The sequence below is a fragment of the Neltuma alba genome, unplaced genomic scaffold (genome assembly GCF_004799145.2).
Source record: "Neltuma alba isolate B1F8T4 unplaced genomic scaffold, ASM479914v2 tig00011113_pilon, whole genome shotgun sequence".
Classification (NCBI taxonomy): domain Eukaryota; kingdom Viridiplantae; phylum Streptophyta; class Magnoliopsida; order Fabales; family Fabaceae; genus Neltuma; species Neltuma alba.
The window spans coordinates 7,359-30,421 of NW_021635851.1; the positions used below are offsets into that span (position 1 = coordinate 7,359).

The 23,063-nt window shown below is 34.7% G+C and overlaps 1 pseudogene; it reads left to right on the forward strand.

The window, feature by feature from the left end:
* Positions 1–1,525: 1,525 nt before the first annotated feature.
* On the forward strand, positions 1,526–22,990 carry LOC114761269 (inositol hexakisphosphate and diphosphoinositol-pentakisphosphate kinase VIP2-like; annotated as a pseudogene).
* Positions 22,991–23,063: the final 73 nt, after the last annotated feature.

Below are 23,063 nucleotides of genomic sequence, written 5' to 3' on the forward strand. Positions count from 1 at the left end.
TTATCCTATTTTATTTTACATCTTTTTTATTACTTTCCTGTTGGGTAAAATATAACCAACAAAAACCAGGAAAAGATAACTTCCTATTTCTCATATCTTTTATATCTTTCTCTTTAAAACAAAATCATTCATTTATTCAACTTTTGTTCTTGAAGCCAAACAAGCCTGATTCTTTTTCAAGAATATGAAGGATTTATTAGTCATAAAATATTCGAATAAATGTATGAAAGTAATGCGCACCAAGGGCGAACTATTGCCGATATTAACACAAGGGAGCACCTAGGATCCAATGAGAGGCATTAATCTGTCAAAAGCCTACCAGCATAATTCCATTATGGAAAAATTTCTTTTGAATGAACTCCATCATGAAGAACTTTGTCTTGGGAGTGGTTTGGAACATTTTAAAAAATGAAAAATATTTTATATTTTATGAAATAATTTTTTTTTTATATTTATCTTTGTATGATATCGCTTCAAAATAAACTAAACCTATTCACCAAAAAAAAAAAACCAAGCACTAATATCATTTTAAATGTTACGACAAAAATCGCACAACAATATAACATGAAAGACTAAAGTAAAACAAATTAGAGAATATTAATATTACAATTGATTCAAAATAAAATTGTTTTCAAGAAAAATATGCTCGTACGTTTAACACCCAAAAGTTTTCAGTGAACCAGAGTAATCCCTCGCCATCTTCAACAATTCATCCATGCAAGTGCACAATTATTATTTTAAAACGCATATAATAACGCAGACAAAAATTGATCAAGGAACCCAAAGCAAATGTTAGTATCGGTTTTCTTGATTTTGCCAATAACATGTGCTGCTACCTAACAACCCCATTTGCATTATTTTTTAATTACTAAAAAGATTAGGCCAACGCAATGGAATTTCACTATAATATAATAATCATAAAGACATCAGGCTAACGCCATGGAATTTCGTTATAATATATTAAAGCCTAATATTCCAACACGTACCGCACAAAATAAGTGTGGATTTACAATAAGAAAACAAAGAGAAGAGGATAAAAAGCACAAGAAGAAAAGACGAGGTCAATGAGGTCAATTGTGGGGCCTGTGCTCTCATTGTATGAGCCCTTACGTGCTCAACATTATCGCATTCCACTTGTCCCATTATGATAATGATTATTATAATAACTAATCCTAAGGTTCTGAGATTACCCAGAAGGACCAGTACCTATAAAATATGACGCCACATTCTCAGTCTAAGATAGCGACCCAGACAGCAACGGAGCGACCTAAAGTTAGAACAACACCTGGATCTTTTCCGCTCCGATTTGGAAATCCACCTATCCGTTAAAAACTCAGAAGCTTTTTCTCCCTCTTGTTCCCGGAAAAAGTTCACCCCCGCCTTTCGATTGCATATTCCCGGATCTCAAAATGTCTACATCCAAACACGCCACATGGGCACGCCACTTGAATTTTATCGTTTGTCTGCATATCTCAGACTCAGTGGCTCTTCTAACGCTTTTAGCCAGTTTCACGAAATTTCCCTTTCCTCCTTGTGCGTCACGAGTCCGTGAGCTGTTTGTTTGTTGCTCTCTTTCCGTACTTCTACATGCTCCGGTATTAAATCTGAGTCCGTAGGCTAACAGTTTTCGTCATTTTCTCGCTTCCTTCATGTGAGCCTTGTTTGCTCTACCGCTTTTTTTGCGTCTTCTCCGTGTCTTCAGGATTCGTATCCCTCTACGGCTGTATATATTTCTCTCTCGCAATGCTCTAGACCTTCTTTGGTTATGGAGATGGCGTGTTGATGAATTTCGCCTTCGTGTTTTTCTCGCATTTGGATTTGAACTGTGAAGGCGAGATTGGAGGCGTCAATCGCAGGGAGTTTCTTTGGCATTTCTTTTGAAGAAAGTGAGATGGGAGCGACGGTAGTAGACAGGGACGAGGATGGAGTTGGAAGGAAGCGGATAAAGATTGGAGTATGCGTCATGGAAAAGAAGGTGAAATGTGGCTAAGAGAATCTCTGTTTACGCTCAATTCCGCTTTTGTTCTTTGTTTATTTCATTGTCGAAAACTGAGCCTACAATGAGTTCAATGAATGCATATCATTCTATGGCTCGGTTGCGGTCCTCGTTGATGGTCCTATTTTGGATTACAGGTTTTCTCGGCGCCTATGGGGCAGATTATGGATAGGTTACAGGCATTTGGCGAATTCGAGGTAGGCGAAATGAACGTTGGAGTTCTGGTCTCTGCCACTTATTTGAATTCCGCTTGTGCATGACTCTTTTTGTTGTGGCCAATTTTGCTTGTACATGAATCTTCTTAGAAACAGCAGAAAACGTGATGCTATTTTTATAGACCTTGCGTTTCTTCCCTCCGACTCTGTTCTAGTATGTCAGAAGTTTATCAGTGTTGGTTGTTCTCATATTTTTTTGGCATAGTCGTTTATCTTTTCTCTACAGTCATTCGTTCTTTGTAATATTTGTAGATCAAACTTTTTGGGGACAAAGTCATCCTTGAAGATCCAATAGAGAGGTATATTTAACATCAATGGCTGGAAAGTGTCTAGACTGGACAACTTGCCGGACAACAGTGGTCGTTTGTTTGCTTCTTGTAATTCTTTTTAAATCTGAATGCCGCATCTGTTTAAAAATTAACCGTTAGCCTTTCCCCGCCTTCATTTTGGCTCTGTTCGTACACCATTTAGTTGCAAAATGATGCTCATACTCTACCGGCAAACGGAAAGCATTCATCCTCATTTCTCATGCCTCTCAGAACATGAAGCCATTTGTACTGACATTAGGAAGATTTTAATGAAAAGAAAAGTAAAACGACGAATTATAACTTTTGTGATAATATGATCACGTCATTGACGGAAGCTATTTTATGGTAATCAAAAGTAGCTTTTACACTTTGTTCGTATGGATTTAATTAAATGTAATGAAAAAAAAGGAAATCATAATCATTCCACTGCCAGTTATTTTGCCGTTAGAAAGGGAAAAAAAAAACTTACACATATGTGAAACACATTGGGTAGAATGGAAATATGGAAATTTATAAAATTAACTGATTTTTAACTTGTTTCCCATTTACTATCGAAGATAAAATGCAAGTTTATAAATTTGGCGAATTCTTTTCCTTTTCTTTTGCTCTCTGCCAGCATTTGAAGGGAATGTATTCCAATGTCTTTTATATTTAAGTGCCTTTCAGCAAGGGGTTGATTACTTCCTACGCTGTCTTCCTTTGTCCTTCATTCATCCAAATAAGCTGGGAGACTCTGGAGAATATTTTCTCATGGCAATCTAAATATTATATTTGCAGTTCTGTTCTGTAGGAAGTGATGGAATATATGTGTATGCATAACATATCCATGAAGTTATTTCTACTGTCTGCCCATGAATCATGATAGCATTTATTTTTTCATGGTTTGATATTGATGAAGTGTTCCGTGTATGAATCTTTCATCTTCTAGGTTGTGATGTGAGGTGATAATGAGTGCCAATGACGCTTTACTGTTATAGCTTCAATTCAGAAATTTTAGCTCAGGTTTCTAAATTCACCACTGAAAAGTTCTATCATAAGCTTAGGAAATGACTTGTGACAGCATTAACCTTGTATGCTCTTTGATCATATGACTTATAGGTAAAAAAAAAAAAATGTTGCCATCAACTTGTGGGTCTCTGGGTTTGCACTTTATATAGACTAATTTTATATTATTTTTTCATTTCAGCTGGCCAGTATGTGATTGTTTGATTGCTTTCTATTCCTCTGGATATCCCCTAGAGAAGGCTGAAGCTTATGCTGCTCTAAGAAAGTAAGCTTGCAACCCTGTATCGTGTTGTTTATTGTTTATCTGTCACCATTCTTCTGTTCCTACATAGTTTGTGCTTTTCAAAGTGTTGGGCCATGCGACTTTAGGTTTTTTGCCATACTTTTCTGATCTTAGACAAGTCATAAAATGCTAATATGGTTCGACATTCTTACTTATATGCTATCTGCTTGACAATTAGTTTTCCACAGGAAACCTTTCCAAAGATGTGTCATTAAGTTTAGCATGTGTAAAAGGAATTGGGGACATCAAACTTAAGCTATAAGCAGGTGCTTAATAGTTAAAACTTTGTCATTTTTTAAGAGGCAATGGAACAAAGCGGACTTTGTTCTTATTTGCCGCATTAGATGCCCGGATGGTTGCATCCTTTGAGTAGTTTGGTTGGTGAGAAAAATATAAAAACCATATCAATGGTACTGTTGATATGCAAGTCATGCTCTTACTTTTCTCTAGCTTAATGTGATATTTGATATTAATAGATTACCCTGCTGTGTACTGCACAGCAGAGATAAAATTAACTGGTTTTAAAATAGTCAGACTTAGTGCTGCGTTTGATTTGAGATATTCATGCAGTATCATATTCACTTGTACGGCATAAAATCACATGTGGGATTAGATACTATTCTTTGAAGGGTTATTTGGTTCTCTGAATTTCTGATATCATCCCTTTGTTCATGGTCTTATCTCAATAGAGGAATACACATAAGAATCTATGCGACGATTTGAATAATGACTTAGTGGTAACAAGGATGGCATCACAGGTTAATTGTTGTTAAAAAGCCGGAACTCTGGTTTTTGGTGGGTGTCTGGTGAGTTGTCATTGGGGTACATAATTGTGTGATCTGTTATGGAAGCACAAGGCTTTTGGCTTTCTCCATGGTGATATGAAGATTCTGATGGGTCACTTCTCTGGCTGCAAAATTCTTGTTGAAAGTTGATATGACAACTCTGTTCTGTGGCTTCCCATGCAGATGCGTTTATGTGAAACGTGCGTGCCATTGCCAACTTATCTTGTTAATCTTGTTTATAAGCTTTATATTAGGCTGCTTTGTGCGGATATTCAAGAATGACTGTCATAGGCCTTAGGCTGTAACTAGGAAGTTTGTGAATCATTAGTGTTTTTGCTCAACTTTATTCTAAAGCTGCTCAATTTACTTTGATACGATGCTCTCAAGTCCTAATTCACTGGATATTTATGCATATAGGAACAGTTTCTTAATTCATGTTATTTTCTTACTATATTGTTGTCCCCCAGTGGTTATAGCAGTACCATCTTTTCGGAAAACTAGTTTGTGGAGCTAAAAATTCTTATTCACTGTGATCCAGACCGTATTTAGTAAATGAACTTGATCCACAGCATCTTCTTCATGATCGAAGGATGGTGTATGAGGTAAATTGGAGCATTCCTTCCTATATTGTTCTGTTAAATAACTTTTATGATTTCATTATATTTTGTCATACTAGGGAAACATTAAAGATGAACAAGCTTTCATTGCTTGAAATGCTCTGAAATGTGGGTTTAAGCTGACAACTTCAGTCCCCATAAAAAGTTAGGAGGGAAAATAAAATAAAAAATGATTATAGCTACCTACTTATTTGATTATTTTCTGGATCTGTATTTAGGGATCAGGTCTTGTATAAATTTTGTTTCACAAATTATATTTACAAAAAAGAAAGAAAAATATAGGGTAATAAGATAAACCAATTCTATTCTAAGTTTTCTTTAGGGTTCCTGGCTTTAAAAAATAAGGTCTGACCTATTTCTCATTTCCAGATTTATATGAAGTCTGATCTTTAGATATTATTCATAGTGTTACTCAATCCCATCAATGAAGAATTTATAGGAGTTGTTATTGTCTAGGGATTGGTTAGTTTGTGATCTCTATGTAAATGTTTCTCCTACTTCAACTAAACATATTAGCAGTCATATTCATATGTATGCTCTTTAAATATAATGCATGACTGGTCGCAACCAAATGCTGCATGATATTCCTCTTACAATTTAGAGTGGATTAACTGATAACTAATTTTCAATTTTGGGGTTCAAGCGTCTTGAGATGTTTGGAATTCCTGTTCCAAAATATGCCCTTGTAAATAGGGAATTCCCATACCAGGAGTTGGATTATTTTATCGAGGAGGATGATTTTGTTGAGATTCGTGGTGTGCGTTTCTGGAAGCCATTTGTGGAGAAACCTATTGATGGTGAGCTTCTTTCTTGGATTCAAGAGGCAAAATCTTTTAGCTCCAGACTTCATATTTGTGATTCTAAATATACTATTTTTTTTTTTATTGATTGCTATGCTCCTTTTATTATCAAATAATTGCCAAAGGTATGCTGGCATCATTTGAACCTGCAAAGCAACTAATTGATTACATGGGGGCATGGACGTTTTGTTAGACTGTTAGTTGCTTCAGGCGAATTTCGGGGTAAATGATGAAGATGAAGTAGAACAGGGAAGAAAAAGAAGAGGTTTTTTTTTTGGGGGGGGGGCGTTGGAGAATAGAGAGATAAGAGTGAAAGGGAGGAAGAACTGCGGTAGAAATAGAGATAGAGGGGGAAGAGAAAAATTAGGAGGGCGAACAATAGAAAATAACTAATCCCAATTTCAATTCATCAAAAGTCTAACAATGAGAAAAGCCTAAGGCTATTTATAGAGATCCCCTAAGCACAATAACTTAAACCTAAAACAAAAGTCTCATAAATAAGAGAATAAAGCCCACTAAAGCCTAATGAAGACTAATACGGACTGTAAATAATAATAAATATTTACAGTAATTGCACAGTCTCCCCACACATGATCTTTGGCACAGAAGGTGAACTGTAAATCATGACTCGGAGAATTGATCAAATGTTGGTTGAAACCATTTGCATAACTCTGAATACGATGATGGCCTTTGTTTGACCAATTACTTCAGAAATTTGTGCGTACTGCAGATTTTGTGCGGGAGAATGGAAGGCCTTCTACTATGCTTTAGTTATCACATTATCTTAGGATTTAGGATTATATGCAAAATGCTATTTTGAATAAATTACTTCTATTCCATTTGTACTGAAGTTTTTTAGTGGTAATAAGGATTTTTCAGTTATTGGATATGTATAAAAACTTGTAAACACGTTCTCTTATATTTGGCAATAACTCTTATCTCTATGCTTTTCTGAAGCTGATGACCATAGGATAATGATATACTATCCCAGTTCTGCTGGTGGAGGTATGAAGGAATTATTTAGGAAGGTAATTTTTAGGCTGATAAATTTCTTTTCGTAAATTAAGGAAGCTAATGTACTGTTAACTTTAAATGGTTAAGACAACATTCTTTTTTGCAAGGGAAATTTAAATTTTATTTTTATCAGATTTAATACTTGTAGTAAACAATCAACTTTCTTTAGAAGGTGGAATACTTTGCCATATATAATAATTTTCCATCTCATAAAATTATAACCCAGCATATATGCATATTTTGTTCGTGATATTAATCCAAACCATTCCTAAGCTTTCTTCTTCATGGCTTAAGCTTTTTGAAATATTCAGTTCCTTCACCTTTTTTGTTACCTTCACTGAGTCCTATGAATGAGAAATAATTACACAATTTTTGGTCTTTGTATCGACATATTATGATCTTAGGTTGGAAATCGATCAAGTGAGTTCCACCCAGAGGTGAGGAGAGTGAGGCGTGAAGGCTCCTATATATATGAGGAGTTCATGCCAACTGGAGGGACTGATGTAAAGGTTTGGCAGTTTGAGACTAATTTTTTGTTATCGTTATTTTGTTTTAGACATTGAAACATTGTCTTTGAAATTTTTTTGCTCATTCAAGTTTTCTCCTTAATTTGTAATGTTAGAATTGGCAAGTGATAATATGTAAAACAATTGTAGGTGTACACAGTAGGCCCTGAATATGCTCATGCTGAGGCACGGAAGTCTCCTGTTGTTGATGGTGTTGTCATGAGGAATCCAGATGGGAAAGAGGTAAGTAGCATGCCAAGAGGGTTCTTTATGGCTTTCATAAAAATCTCTGATTACAAGGCATGGTTTTTTCAGCAGTTTGTACATAGCTCAAATAATTGGGGATTGTCTTTGAATGGTTAATTTGGTATTTCTTTGTTCATTATATATGTCCTCTTATCAAAACCATATAAATTATATTATTTTCAATCAACAAATCGATATATTCATTTGGTAAACATCAAATATTTTTTGGTTATTGATGAATGAGGATATTTCAGAGCAGGCTGGACTTGCTGGCTTGTAACATTAATTAGATTTCTTGGTAAATATTGTCTATTTTTTTACTTGGCAGATAAGGTATCCTGTATTATTGACACCTGCTGAGAAGCAGATGGCAAGAGATGTTTGCATTGCATTTAGGCAAGCGGTAAGCTTTGTCAATTTGGTAGCTGCACATTTCTGTGAGACAATACGGGTTGTCCTATTTGAATATCAACCGAAACAGTTACCCAAACTGGTCTCTTGTAATGGTTGGAATATTTTTATTGAACTTCTATGTTGATCAGTGATGCTAGTTATTGGGCCTAGTGAAGTAATGATGTCATGCTAGAAGTTTGGGCTACTGTTAATTCTTTCCACCTCAAGATGCTTGAAGTTCAATTGCTGCTGGCTCTTGGTTCCTTTTGTAGCTCCTTTGCCGTATCACTGAAGTTATATATGTATTCAGAAATTTAAATGTTATAGTGCAAATTCTACTGGAGATACCTAACCTTCTTGACTATTCCAATCATAAAATATTTCATGATTAAGGAAAAAGATTTTGTGATCATTTTCATTGCAATGTGTTTTAATTGAATTTATTGAATTTTCTTTCTGGGAAGTATCTAGTAGGATACCTTATTTCCCCTCATTTATTTCCAATTGAATGCACTGTTGGCCTTTGTTTTTGTCTATGTTCTTTATATTGAATGATATCTTATAGCCTCCACACCAAAAAAATAAAATTACAGGAATTTGAATAAATTGTGCTTCACTCCATATCATTGCAGGTTTGCGGGTTTGATCTCTTGAGAAGTGAAGGACGCTCATATGTTTGTGATGTGAATGGATGGAGTTTTGTCAAGAACTCACACAAGTAACTTTATGAAATTATTCTTTATGGCGTTTGTTTTTATATTGGAAGCATAATTCAAAATAGAAGTAACTTTATTATTTATGAATTTCCAGTAGACCATCCAAATGAATGGGTTCAAGTGTTTGCGTGGCTACAGTACTGACTTGAAGCTGAAATTCAGCAAAGTGAAAGTCATTGAGTTTTTCGATAGATAATTAGTTTCTCTTTACTTTCCCTCTCTTAATATTTCACTCCCCATTTTCTCAATAATGGATATCCCCCAATAATTTTATTTTATTTTTGTGTGTTTTGCAGCTTCTGATTAATCATTGCTTGACCAAAAGAACACTCACTAAATGTGAATTAGTTTCATAACATATGCATAGAATGAAAATTGAGGAAAGAAAAATGAACTCGCACTCTTATTCAAGAATCTTGTCTAAGCTGTTGCATTTTAGTCAAGACTAATATTGTATAGGGAGAATTACAATCAAGTCTCACAAAAGAGAAATAATTACCAAAAAGTCCTAATAACAATCTCAACAGTCTATAATGACAAGTCCTATAGTGAGAAGGACAATATCTGGGACTTATTTTTCAATTGTTTTCTTTGCTTGGGACGTCATTGTAATTTCCCTATTAGTATTCGATAGACTTGCTCTCTAGGCTCCATGTCAACTGTAGTATCTAGTTGCCTTTACTTCTCATATAGTCATCAAATGAAAGACAACCTACTTAGAGATTTAATGTAAACTGTTCCCTCAACATGTTAATTTCTGCCATGATGTGAATTAGGAATATGAAATTTCTTGTACTTCATGATTGCTGAACTCGTTCGACAAGCTATCCATTCTTCTGATATTTCTTCTGCGGCAGAAATTACATCATTTCCCTGTTCTGCTACTGAAGGTACTATGATGATGCAGCATGTGTGTTGCGGAAGTTTCTCTTAGATGCAAAAGCACCTCATCTTTCTTCAGCAATCCCACCAACTTTACCATGGAAAGTCAATGAACCGGTCCAACCTTCAGAGGGACTAACTCGTCAGGGTAGTGGCATAAATGGCACTTTTGGGCAATCTGAGGAACTACGTTGTGTAATTGCTGTTATTCGCCAGTATGTCCTATTTGTTATATCTCTTGCACTTATCAAATTTTATGTCTTCCTTGATGAATCTTTTGTTTTGGCAGTGGTGATAGAACTCCTAAACAGAAGGTGAAGCTGAGGGTTACTGAGGAAAGGCTACTGAACTTAATGTTGAAATACAATGGAGGTCGACCTAGAGTTGAGGTAATAATATATTTAATTCTTTATTATTTTGATTTTTTGAAGATACTGGATTCTTTGACTTGTTATGCTTAATCTAAGGGTGCTTCAAATGCAGACAAAACTGAAAAGTGCTGTTCAATTGCAAGATCTGTTAGATGCCACTCGGATGCTAGTGCCTCATACAAGGTATTTCACTAACATGAACATCACTTGGTATTTTTTTAAGCATAAGCATCCCAACTCGCTTGCGTACTTGGAACTATTCTTGGAAACACGTGAAAGTCTTTAGAAGATGATAATGTTTTCTATGAATATAATTGTGTTCACTAATGATGTAACATATCTTAGCTAATGGAACCCATCATACTTGGATACTCAACAACGTAATGCATTTGGAGTAAATCTTCTATCAAAGGGAATAATTTGGCTTTGTTTCATTCGTGGCAATACTGGGCTGAGAGGTGGCAGTCCAGACTAGTCCATTTTGAGACTTCTAGACAAATGAATAATTTCTATATTGAAATTCTATGAAACTGTTGAAGCTATTCATACTTTTTTCTGAATCAGTGAGCAGTGAACATGATTATATTATATTCACAGAAAACCATCCTCATCTTCTATAGACTTTCAAGCGTTTCCTAGAATTATTCCAAGAAGAGTAGCTAGAAATCCTAAAATGTTGGAGTGGATTATAATATATCAGCTTCTCGTTATTTGAATTTCAAATTCTAAATGAGGAGATCATTGTCAAATTTCAACATTCCCCTCAACCCAGGGAAGAACTTGTAGCAAACATTGTCAATCTCCTTCCTTACAGGTGATTAAAAAATTTGGTTTTTGATTTAATTTTCTTCATTACTCCTTGCGGCGGAATCTGCATGATTTTTTCCTCTTCTTGGTCTTTCTCACCTCACCTTGCTGTGAGTCTTCTTGAAATTTTTTGTTTCATTTCAAGCACAATGGTTGCAATTCAGATGATAATGAAGGCCGCTACGGTTTGAGCCTATCTTAACCTCTAAAAGTAAACAAACAACAACACAAATAAAAATTACTAATACTGTGAGTCTCCATTGTTTTTTCTTCCTCACCCCACTTTGTGGCGAGGGTCTTGGTTTTATGCATCTTCGCCTTACCTTTTGTGAGGCAGAGATCTTGCTACTGTGTCCACAATTTCAGACAACTATGATTTCTTTTCTCCTATTCTTCTCGCTTTCCTTCTAGCAGTATTTCTTTGTCCTTAAATTCCAAGATCCAGAAAATTTTTTCACGTTCAAGACATTCTGTATCTTTATCAAAATAATTAAGTCCAAAGAATTACTGTTTGGCCGTTACATTTATGCGTCTGTCAATTATGTTTATAGCCAATACTCATGCTCAGTTTGTATATGTGTGTGTGCACGCTAAGCAAGGATTATGAGTTGATTACATCTACCTCTACTTTATAGACCAGATCGAGAAAGTGATAGCGAGGCTGAAGGTGCTGAGCATGCTGAGAAGCTCCGTCAAGTTAAAGCAGTTCTTGAGGAGGTTATTAATTCTCTTGACAGTGTTTTTTTCCTGTGAGCCATGGGTTCTTTTTTCTTACAAGTCAATATGTAGTTGATTTGTGAAAATTGAATTGCTATGGAACATGATTTAGTTCTTACAATTTTTCTGCATTGATTCGTAACTCCCTTTTGTTGAGTTTGAATTTTAGATCTTGCATGGAATATCTTTTCTAAATTATTTTTCAGACACAGCTGCTGGAAATTCTTTTTCTTGGGTATCTCTAGCCTTCAGAGCATGATGCTAGGCCCAAGCCCAGTATTGTCCAAGTATACATTTAACACACATGTGCGCACGCACACATATTACTGTAATAATCCGAAATTGTTGAGTTGGATAGATCAAGATTACAGCCAAATCTTATGTTATAATGTTGATTGAGGTGGCAAAATCTTAAATGTTGCTAATACATGAAGGGGCAGTATTGCCATTCTTTAACATGTAAATGAGGACATGTCATATTAAATTCAAATTTTTTGAGGTGGCATTGGTTACACGGATATTTTTGCTTTTCAGTTTTTTGGAAACCTACATATAAGGTATTTGGGTTGAGATTCAAGAATCTCACGTTTGAGATGTGATAACCAACATTATCGACATGCACTAGCAATCAGTGAAAATGACAATGATGTTACAGATGTGGTTATTGTATGGGACCTTGTTTATTATCTGTGACATTCCTAGTTTTATAGCATATTGCTGACGGAAGATGAAGGTTATACTGCTCTATGTACTTCAATAGTTTGCATCGCTGCATTCTTCACCTGTGTCATCTTTCATGTGCTAAACTTTTTTTCTCTGCAACGTCAATCAGGGTGGGCATTTCTCTGGCATATATAGGAAGGTTCAACTAAAGCCTCTAAAGTGGGTCAAAGTTGCAAAAAGCAATGGTGAAGGTGAAGAAGAACGGCCTGTTGAAGCTTTGATGGTTCTTAAATATGGTGGTGTTCTTACTCATGCTGGCAGAAAGCAGGTTCAGATAGACAAACACATGCCACTTGGGTTCAGTTTGATTGCACTGCTATTGATGTTATTTGAGATTAAATAAGTCAACAATTTTCATTTTCCACCTTGCAGGCTGAAGAACTGGGAAGATATTTCCGGAATAATATATATCCAGGTTTGTTAAATGACTTATCTTAATGTTAGAAATTATGTCCTCTGCTTCCCATAGTGTGATCACCAACAATGTAATTCTGCAGTTTCTGTAAAGGTTTGCATAGTTGTTTGGCAATCAGGAGGTCACTCTTGGCATATGTGACTGTGAGAAAGTGGGATCATATCTTTACTGAATTAGAATGTGGATTATTTCTAAGATATAATTGTATAAACGGTGCTTTATACAATGAGCTTCTTTCTCCAGCTGTGTCCCAAAAGCTGCATGTATAGCATTTCTTCAAAATTAATTTGATTTTTGTAGGATTGAAGACAGAGGGAAAAAACCAAGCACATGATGGGTATATATAAGCAAAAAACTTAAGCTAATAAGCTAAGCCGAGAATCATATCTAATCCTAATATCTCAGATTGATTCTCCTAAGATAGATAGGATATGATTAGATAATAATATAGGTCCATAGGATATAATAACCATATCTAATCCTGGGATATATATAACTAATACAACCTAATATAAAATAAACATATAAATATTAATTAATTAAACTTGTACTTCTCAACGATTTTATTCAAAACTTTGCAAATGACATCTAATCATAACCCAAAAAAAAAAAAAAACATCAAGTATGGATGATTTTCTTTTAGATCAGTCTTGACACCCTTGCTTAAGTTCAGATGTCAAGTCATCCTATGCTTGAAACCTCTTCCAATCCTTGGTAGCTTGTCTAGAGTTGATACACTTTCTTGCAATTAACCATGCCATCCTTATATTTTCCAGAAAAAAGGTTAGTTCTGATCATGAATGAATCATAGTCATGAGATGCTGATTTGATCACATGCTTTACCTCTTTGCCATAAATAGAGTGAATGTTATGGCACATTTCAGTCAGTTCAGCCTCTAAGGTACACCGTCAGTTATTTTTTGTAAGATCATGCTTTGACCCAAAATTTTAAAAAAAAAGAAAGAGGAAGTTTGGCTTGTAGATTTGCTGGTTTTTACTTGTTTTAAGAAACATTTGAACTGGAATCTATATATTTCCATAGATGATGTTGGGTTCTTATCTCTTGTATCATATAACTAGTTGTAGAGTGAATCTGCAATTTATAACGTGGCCAATCTTTATGTGTTATGTAAAATTACAGGAGAGGGTACAGGGCTGCTTCGTCTCCATAGCACATACCGACATGATCTTAAGATTTACAGCTCTGATGAGGGTCGGGTGCAGGTATGACCTTTGTAGTATGCACTTTTGCCCTGCTGAAAAAGCCCAAGGGGTTTTATATTATTGTTCTTTATGCCTTGATTTTGGATGCCTAGACTTTGTTGTTCATCTGCCTATCCTGGCTTCTATTTTGTATCATAAGTCAATCATTTTAATGAGGCCTGTATAACAGATGTCCGCAGCTGCATTTGCCAAAGGTCTTCTTGACCTTGAGGGGCAGCTAACACCAATCCTGGTTTGTTGTCTACTTTTAAAGAAAATTTTGGACCTTGGTTTGAATTTGTTTGACTGAAATAGTATATTTCTTAAAAGGTTTCGCTTGTTAGCAAGGACTCCTCCATGTTGGACGGCCTTGACAATGCTAGTCATGAAATGGAAGAAGCCAAGGTTGGTTTTTTTTTTTTTTAATACTTAATGTAATTTTTTTTTTTATATTTAATGTGTTTTAATGCTAATGAAACTGGGCTATGGTTAAACATGATCTATTTTGTTGCTCATCATTTTAGAGATGGATGGATACAGGAAGTCAAATTAAATTTCTTTGCTTGGTTCTCTTCCTATTCGAATACGGAATCATACAGTAAACAATTTTGGGGATCATTGGTTTTAGCATCCACATGTAAGAATAATTGTGTCAGAGAAACATTTGATCAAACTTTTAAATTTTACCTCTAAGAGTTTGATTTACATTGTCATACACAGTAGGGTCACTAATTGAATTTATCAGTAATTTGGACCAAAAAGTTTAGTGCGTACTGGATAAAGGACATTGTTACCACTTAAGTTGGAATGTTGAGATCTGAGAGTTATTATACTGATGAAGGTTATGCTTAACTGATATGCCAGAATAAAATTCAGGTATAAATACAGCAAGTTATGAGAAATGAAAAAAAGAGAAAATAGGATGTCTGCAGGTACATCATGTCAAAAGTTCTTGCCAAAATGAGATGGGATAAGGCGAACATGTCAATGCAATATGCTTAGGTATTTAAAGAGGACACACTCCCCGGATGACATTCCTTTATTGAATTAAAAGCTCTGAGAATAAAGATAAGTCCTGAATATAATTGAAACGAATTTAAAACAATTGGACATTCAAATTTATTACATAATGTATAAAATGAAAAGTCAGCCATAAATAGTTGATTATATTTACATGCTACCCTTTTGTCCTGTTGTAGCAGTTTTTTAGTAATAATAAATAGTTATTTATATGGAAGTCCATATAAGCCATGAGTCTAGTGCTCAGGTTTCTATGGTTTCTATTTTTTGTATTGTACAGTATTAATTGATAACGTATTGTATTGTGGCATGCTACTGCATTATTAATGGACTGAACCACTGTCTCTCTCTCTCTGTGTTTCTTTGTTTTTTTTTTTTTTGGGGGTATATCTACTTTATCTAACTGGCTAGCTTCAGGTCCCAAAAAAAAAAAAAAAAAGTAACTAGCTGGCTTGTTGGTTCTTTGTGTGATCTCAGCTAGCCAATTTGGGCCAATCCTGATGCCCAAAATGGCTTGTTACTGAGTGCTGGCAGTTACGTGAATACTCGTCTGGTCCTATTTATAAGTTTCAAATTTGGGAGGAGTGTGGTTCATTTTATAAGCTTTAATTTTTTTTGTTTTATCATTTAATGCATTTCTTTTAGAATTTTGCCCCTAATTCCTTTTCCATACTCTCTCATCACATTTCCCCACACATTCTCTTTCATCATTTTCCTCATTTGTTATAAGGGTATATTTGCAAATAAAAATATATTACTAACCTATTTATTGCTTTTAACTAATTTTTACTAATTGTTTGGTATTTGTAAATTAGTTATTTGAAGCTCATAATAAGGACCAGAGAGAGTAGTGCTCATATACTTTAAAATTCTCTCATCAAGTAATTTTTGTGTATCACAGGAATGCTTGTACTATACATTTTTCTTCTTTTTTGGGTTGTCTTGATTGAATTCTTCACAGGCTCGGTTGAATGAGATTATAACTTCGGGTGCCAAGATAGTTCATGACAATGGATCACCTGAATTTCCTTGGATGATTGATGGAGTTGGATTGCCACCGAATGCATCAGAATTACTTCCCAAGTTGGTAATGATTTATAAATATACTAATGCATAATTGCTTAAATAAAATGTCTTCTAGCATAAGTTAGAGGGGTGGCTAGCTTGAGCTTTTCAAAGGAATGAATTTGACTAAGGTGATGCCTTTTAAGTTTCATGTATTTAATTACTGTTGCCATTATGATTAACAAACTCAATATGTTGATATGAGGATATAACAATATATACAGAATGTGCTTTGATGAAGAATTCGGCTCTAACTAGAAATCAGGGAGTAAGGAATAAAATCCTAGGTCTGACTATGTACGTAAGGATAGAGAAGGAAATAAATCAAGAACATATAATTACTAATTAATATAGCGACTTCCACAAACCTCAATAATTAATGTAATTCCCTTCTATTAAAGGAGAGGTGTAACTAGAGAGTAGAGAATAAGACTCGGTATCAGTGTCTGAAGTTTTGTCGGTTACTAGAAAAAGATAGATTGGGTGGAAGAGGTCTAAAGAAAAATGAAGACAAAACCATCACTATTAAAATGCATAATAACATTAAAGACAGTCAAAGATGTTCTATAAACATTCAGTCATGGTAGACCATGGCGAATGTATAAATATGTAATATCTGTGTAATTTATAGAACCAACCCTGAATAATGCATAACAGAGTTCAAATTAAATTGGTAATGAGCAAATGTGGAAAATCTTTAATATTGACAGTGTTATAATGATTTCCTTTTTAAAACCATTGCTTATTGATTTCTTCTCATTGATTATCATGGCTATTGATGGATGTATGTTAGGCTATTCTTGTGGACAGTTACGTAGCTCTATTGTAGCAAAATAGCTCAATGACAATAATGATTTTCCTTCTGACTTTCCCTTGCATATGATATCACCAGGTAACATCAACGAAAAAGGTTACTGAACAAGTAAGATTACTTGCCACGGATGAAGATGAGATACTTAAAGAAACAAATTCATATGATGTAATTCCTCCTTATGATCAAGCAAAGGCTCTTGGAAAGACTAATATTGATGTTGATCGTATAGCTGCTGGATTACCTTGTGGCAGTGAGGGGTTCCTTTTGATGTACGCTCGCTGGAAGAAGCTTGAGAGAGACTTGTATAATGAACGCAAGGAGTAAGTACTTCCTCTTTTAGGTTCAATCTGGTTGCTCTTCTAATATTAGGGATTCACAAATGTTATGATTTTGAATATCATCAAAACCTTTCACATCTGAAGCTGCTTATAGTTTGTACATTATTTGCATTTTTGCCTGCATGTACTATTGAATCCATTGCATATAATTATACTCCTCCGGTCCTTAATATAGGATCTAATTGTAATACTTATTTTACATGTTTGTCAATTTTTTCCTAAATTAATCCTATTGATATTTTCTTAACAATAATCAAGTAGGAAAGGCGGGAGGGAATTAAGGAAGATACTTAGGGTGTTTTAGAAAAAACATATCATATTAACTAATTTAACTAACATTCTTAATCTACTCAAATTAGTTAATTAGGTATTACATTAAGGACCAAAGGAGTATAAATTACTTTTGTTGTCTTGCTTGTTCATAATATGCTTTAGCTTGGTTTTTTTAAAAAAAAAATCGTAAACAACCAAGATATAGTGTAGTTATCAGAAATTGTAATTGTCATACAAATTTCATAAGTTCCTTTGCTTTCCAATGACTATTTCTTTTTCCAAACTATCACAAAAGTTTTCCAACGATAGCTGAAAGGCTTGGGCATTATGCGCATTAAGAATTGACAGACTCACTCAGATTGTTTTTGCTTGCAGACGCTTTGATATCACCCAAATTCCTGATGTCTATGATTCTTGCAAGTAAGCTTTTTCATTTAACCTTGAAGTTTTAATGCTAATCTTGTAGTTCATTTTTACCTTTTCAGCATATGAAAACAAATGAAGGTTATTCTGAGAGTTAATATAATCTTTGGCCTTTTAAATTTGCTCTCATGTTGGTTTTAGTCCTTCAAGTTTCAAATTATAGGTTTTGGTCTCTCAAGGGGCAAAATGATCTAATGTTTTATTAAATTACAGAGAGCAATGTTTTAAATGAAAAGAAATTTGAGGGACTAAAACTTATAATTTGAAATTTGAGGGACCACAACCAAAATGAGGATAAACTTGAAGGAGCAAAGTTTGTGTTAACCCTTATTCTGAATAAAAACTTCTTGTCTGTACATCAGATCCAGAAGCTTGTTCGAAGATTTTATGTTCTAAGGAACATATTATGCTTGAAGTCTTTTCATTTTTTTTTGCCCTTATTTTTTCTTGGAATTGATTATATATTAAAAAAAAAAACTTTCAAGCAAACAAGAAAAAAATGCAAACCATATGATTATGCTAAATATGTAGAAGGGAATGGCTGCACTATTTCATTGATACGAGGAGGCCAATATATACACATTGTAGGACCCTTTATCAATATGGCTCATTCGTATCCTGATCCTTATGATTATGCTATTACGATTACAAGGTCAACAACAAATGAAAGAATAATTCCATAGTCTAACAGCTTTTATATTCAGTTTTATGACCAGGCTTTTTTAATTCTATATTAACTGCTAGAACTCAAATAGGTAACTTGATAACCAGTGGATAAGGTGTTATGGCTTATATTGAACATTCCACAGCCTGACTTCACATCGTTGCTTTTGGAACTGAACTAGATTAGCCTACCAGCCCCAAAAAATTGTTGAATTGGCCATGGTCCGGTCTGTTCCATGCACTGGACCATTCTTACATCAAGATATGAAAACTTAAAAGACCCCCTTGATGAAAAGAAATGGCCTAATGTTGGACTGCCTCTTAAGAAGCCTGCCTGGCTTGGGGTGAGTCAAATGCCCTATAGCCATCTATATAGGAAAAGTATTGAAGAGAATTGTTATAAGCAACGATTCAGAACTTCAGATACTTTAGGAATTCTCATGACCAGCTAGTGTCCAATACATTCGTCATTCCTTCCACTCTAGTTAAACCACTTTTGTACAAACATATATTGAATAATTTAAAATTAAAAAAAATTAAAAATTAGGTATTAAAGTGTAGAATTTTCTTTATTAATTACAATGAAATTCATTAAATATAATAACTTCTCGCATGTTAAAATTTGATCAAACAGTATTTTATCTCGAGTTTTAAACATTTTGCTTACTGTGCATAATACATGGGGACGTTAATCTGCAATTACGTGGTTTGAAGAAAGGATTTGCATTTTTATTTCAATTTTCAGCTCTTCTTTTCTATGTGAAAGTTAACGCTGGGTCATACCTTTCAGATATGATCTTTTGCACAATGCACATCTCAATCTAGACGGACTGGATGAACTCTTTAAAGTTGCTCAGGTACATAAACGGATTAAATTATATATTTTCATCATCTTGTTTACATTGTGAGTTTTGTGGTTTAAGGAATTCATCCTCCTCATGAAAACTTCTTTTGTTTTTTGTATTGAACTTGTATACTTTCTGAAGTGTCACTTCTGACTCGTGCAACTGCCAAATCTGAGAACTCATCATGCTGCAAACGAAATATTGTTACTTTTCATCTCCATGAAAATCAACCATGGCTGATGAGTTCCTTTACTTTGCTTGCTTAACTGTTTCTGGCATTGTATTTGCAGGAACTTGCTGATGGTGTAATTCCCAACGAATATGGGATTAATCCAAAGCAGAAGCTGAAAATTGGCTCAAAGGTAAACACCTGCTGTAAGACATCTCATAAAAACATATATTATCCCCAAATCCTTAGGATACTATATCAATACTTCAAACTCTCATCTGATTACTTTGATTTCTGCTGTTTCAATTCAGATTGCTCGTTGTTTATTAGGTAAAATTTTAATTGATCTGAGGAACACTCGAGAAGAAGCCATCAATGTTGCTGAATTAAAGAGTAACCATGATCATCATTCGTCTTCAATGATAACTGAAAGGGAAGATGCTGAGGCTAAGTCAAAACTTTTCCACAAGAATGATGACATAAAAAAATCCAGCACTTTGAATGATTTATCAGTGGATCAAGATGATGATGATGATAAAGAGACCAAATATCGATTGGATCCAAAGTGATTATCTGCACCTTATTTGATTTTTTAGATTATTTTGTCCTATCTTATTCATCATTTCTATTTTCCAACAGGTATGCAAATGTGAAGACACCTGACCGCCATGTGCGGACACGGCTATACTTCACTTCAGTGAGTCACGATGCCTTCATCAGAAAATTGCACTTCCCCCCTTGTGCATATAGGTGTAACGAAACAGATCATTTTAAATTTATCTTTGAATATTGGCTGGGGATTGGATTCATTAAAAGCTTAATTATCTTGCCTTTAGCCTCTTGTCCAAATTCAACTAATATGAATGAAAATTTTGGTTTTCTAGCTTTTTCAAGATGAAAAGAACAGATACAATTTAAAATGTAATCAATCATTATCTGACATTATATATTCATGCTTGCTTAGTGAAGTTTCACTGGTAATTCTGCCTTTTTTTAATTATACAGTACCGATTGATGCGCTTATTTGTAAGTTCTATTATGAATTTCTGGCAAGTCTATTGTGTACTTAACTTCCTTCATGTAAGGTTTTTCTTTTTACAAGCCTATATGTCAAAGGAAGTATCAGCCAAGTAAATTTTATTGAACATTCATGTGCACAATACCTTTCTCTAAGTGCATGCATCCAAGCACTCTGAGTTATACAATTTTTTGTTTCCTATTTGTGGGTGTGATTTCTCTCTAAAAATAACTTTCGACCTTTTTTTTTTCATGTTATTTTTCTGGACAGGAATCACATATCCATTCCCTCATGAATGTTCTTCGTTATTGTAACTTGGATGAATCCCTTCAAGGAGAAGAGAGTCTTGTTTGCCATAATGCTCTAGAGCGCTTATATAAAACAAAGGAGCTGGACTATATGAGCTACATTGTGCTAAGAATGTTTGAGAACACAGAGGTAGTTCATTATATGCGTTTCCCAGTTTGTGACTGTCAGAATAAAAATACTGTTTCATATCTTCAACGCTCTAAGCACATTCTCCTCCTTACGCATATATTAATTTATCAAAAAAGAAAAAGGAAAAGCACAGCAAATGTAAAAGATTAAGTTGTCTGAAGCTTTTTGTCCCATTCTTTTTTTCTATTTTAAGTTGAAATAAATTTTTATTAGGGGAGTAAGGGATGATAACACAAATATGGGTTCAAGAGGTCTTCTTTTGGTATAAGCATGCAAGGAGAATTCCTTGGGTGGATGCTTGTTTATTGCTCATTTTAATTTTCAGAGTTAACTTTGAAATACATGCAATGATATTTGAGATTATTGATATCGGCACAATGAGACTTGTTAAAGGTCTATCTTACCTGTGTGAAAATTGTTAAAGTTCTATTCAACTTTGAGAGGAGACTGATTAAAGTTCCATGTCCTATGCGGAAATTGGAATGCATGTACTGTATGAATCATTGTAGACTTGTAATGTGATTGGTTATCCAATTAAAAGCAATAATCTTTTTAGTGAGATCTTTTCATGATACGTGGACTTCTTAAATTTGTCAAGAGTTATGCTTTGTGTGTAGGGGTGTGTGTGTGTGTGTGTACAGAATCTTTACATTAAACCATCTTTTGACTCTCAAACTGCAGATGGCTTTAGAAGATCCAAAAGGTTTCGCATTGAGCTGTCCTTCAGCCGTGGTGCTGACTTGTCCCCCTTGGAGGTAATGATAACAAATAGTGTAGTTTGGGAGATCTACAGTGGGAAAGGCTTTGAATTTTGTGCATCTTATCTTTACCATATTGGATATGTATGTCTATCTGTGTGTATTGGAATTGAAATCCAATTCTGTGTCAACTAAGCTCCGAGATGCTTATGGCGCCATTTGCTCTGAAGCGTCTTATGAAACTTGCAGTTTCTTAATACCACCTCAACCAGAAGCACCTATTTCTTCTTCTTCTTTTTCGGTTTGGAACGCTGTTCAAAATGCAAATAGTGCCCATTTTTCAATTTGTGTCAGTGGCTTTTTTCTTCGTTCTTTCTTTTTTCAGTTTTTGAACTTGGACATTTCATTTAAATTCTATCCAATGAATATGATAAGACTCCTTAACTTTTCATGGCGAGAGGAGTATCAATTATCAATAGACATCGTAATTTTACATGGCAAGCTTATTTTTCAACAGCTAATATATGTTGGGTTTTATGGTCGCAGAAGGAGGACAGTGAGGCTGTTTCGTTACATCAAGAGCACACCCTTCCTATTATGGGTCCAGAAAGGCTGCAAGAAATAGGATCATATCTCACGTTTAAAAAGATGGAGGAGATGATTCGACCATTTGCTATGCCAGCAGAAGACTTTCCTCCCCCAGCAACGCCCGCGGGATTCTCGGGCTATTTCTCTAAAACTGTACTTGACCGCCTCGCAAATCTTTGGCCTTTTCATAAGCAAGCCCATCATTCCAATGGCAAGTAGCAAGCTGGGAAGTACATCTCCTTCCTCTGCTTATATCTGGTCTCGTTGTGCTTTTAACGTGATGGAAGACATGTTGGAAAACCCATGCGAGCTATTGGCTCCTTTTCATTGGGAAAAAAATTTTGGAATTAGCTGAAAGCATCCGTAGAAAATCAGAAATTAAAGTAGGCTTTATTTCCGTAAATCCTCTCCCCCGGTTAAAAAATAAAATAAAATCGATGATTCATGCCGTTCAAATCATTATCATTTTTTAATTTCTGGATATTTAAAGAAGGCTTCACTTACAGCCTTGGTTTTTTTTTTTTTTGGCTACAACGGCTGTCTTGATGTAAATTTTTTAGTAATGTAAATGATCATGCTCGGCTTTGAGATAACAGATAATAAATTAAATTGAAATTGTTAGATTAGAGATGACGACTTTAACAGATCTGTTCCACTTTCAAACCCTCAATTTTATTACCCTGATTTGTTGTTTCAGTACTGATTTTAC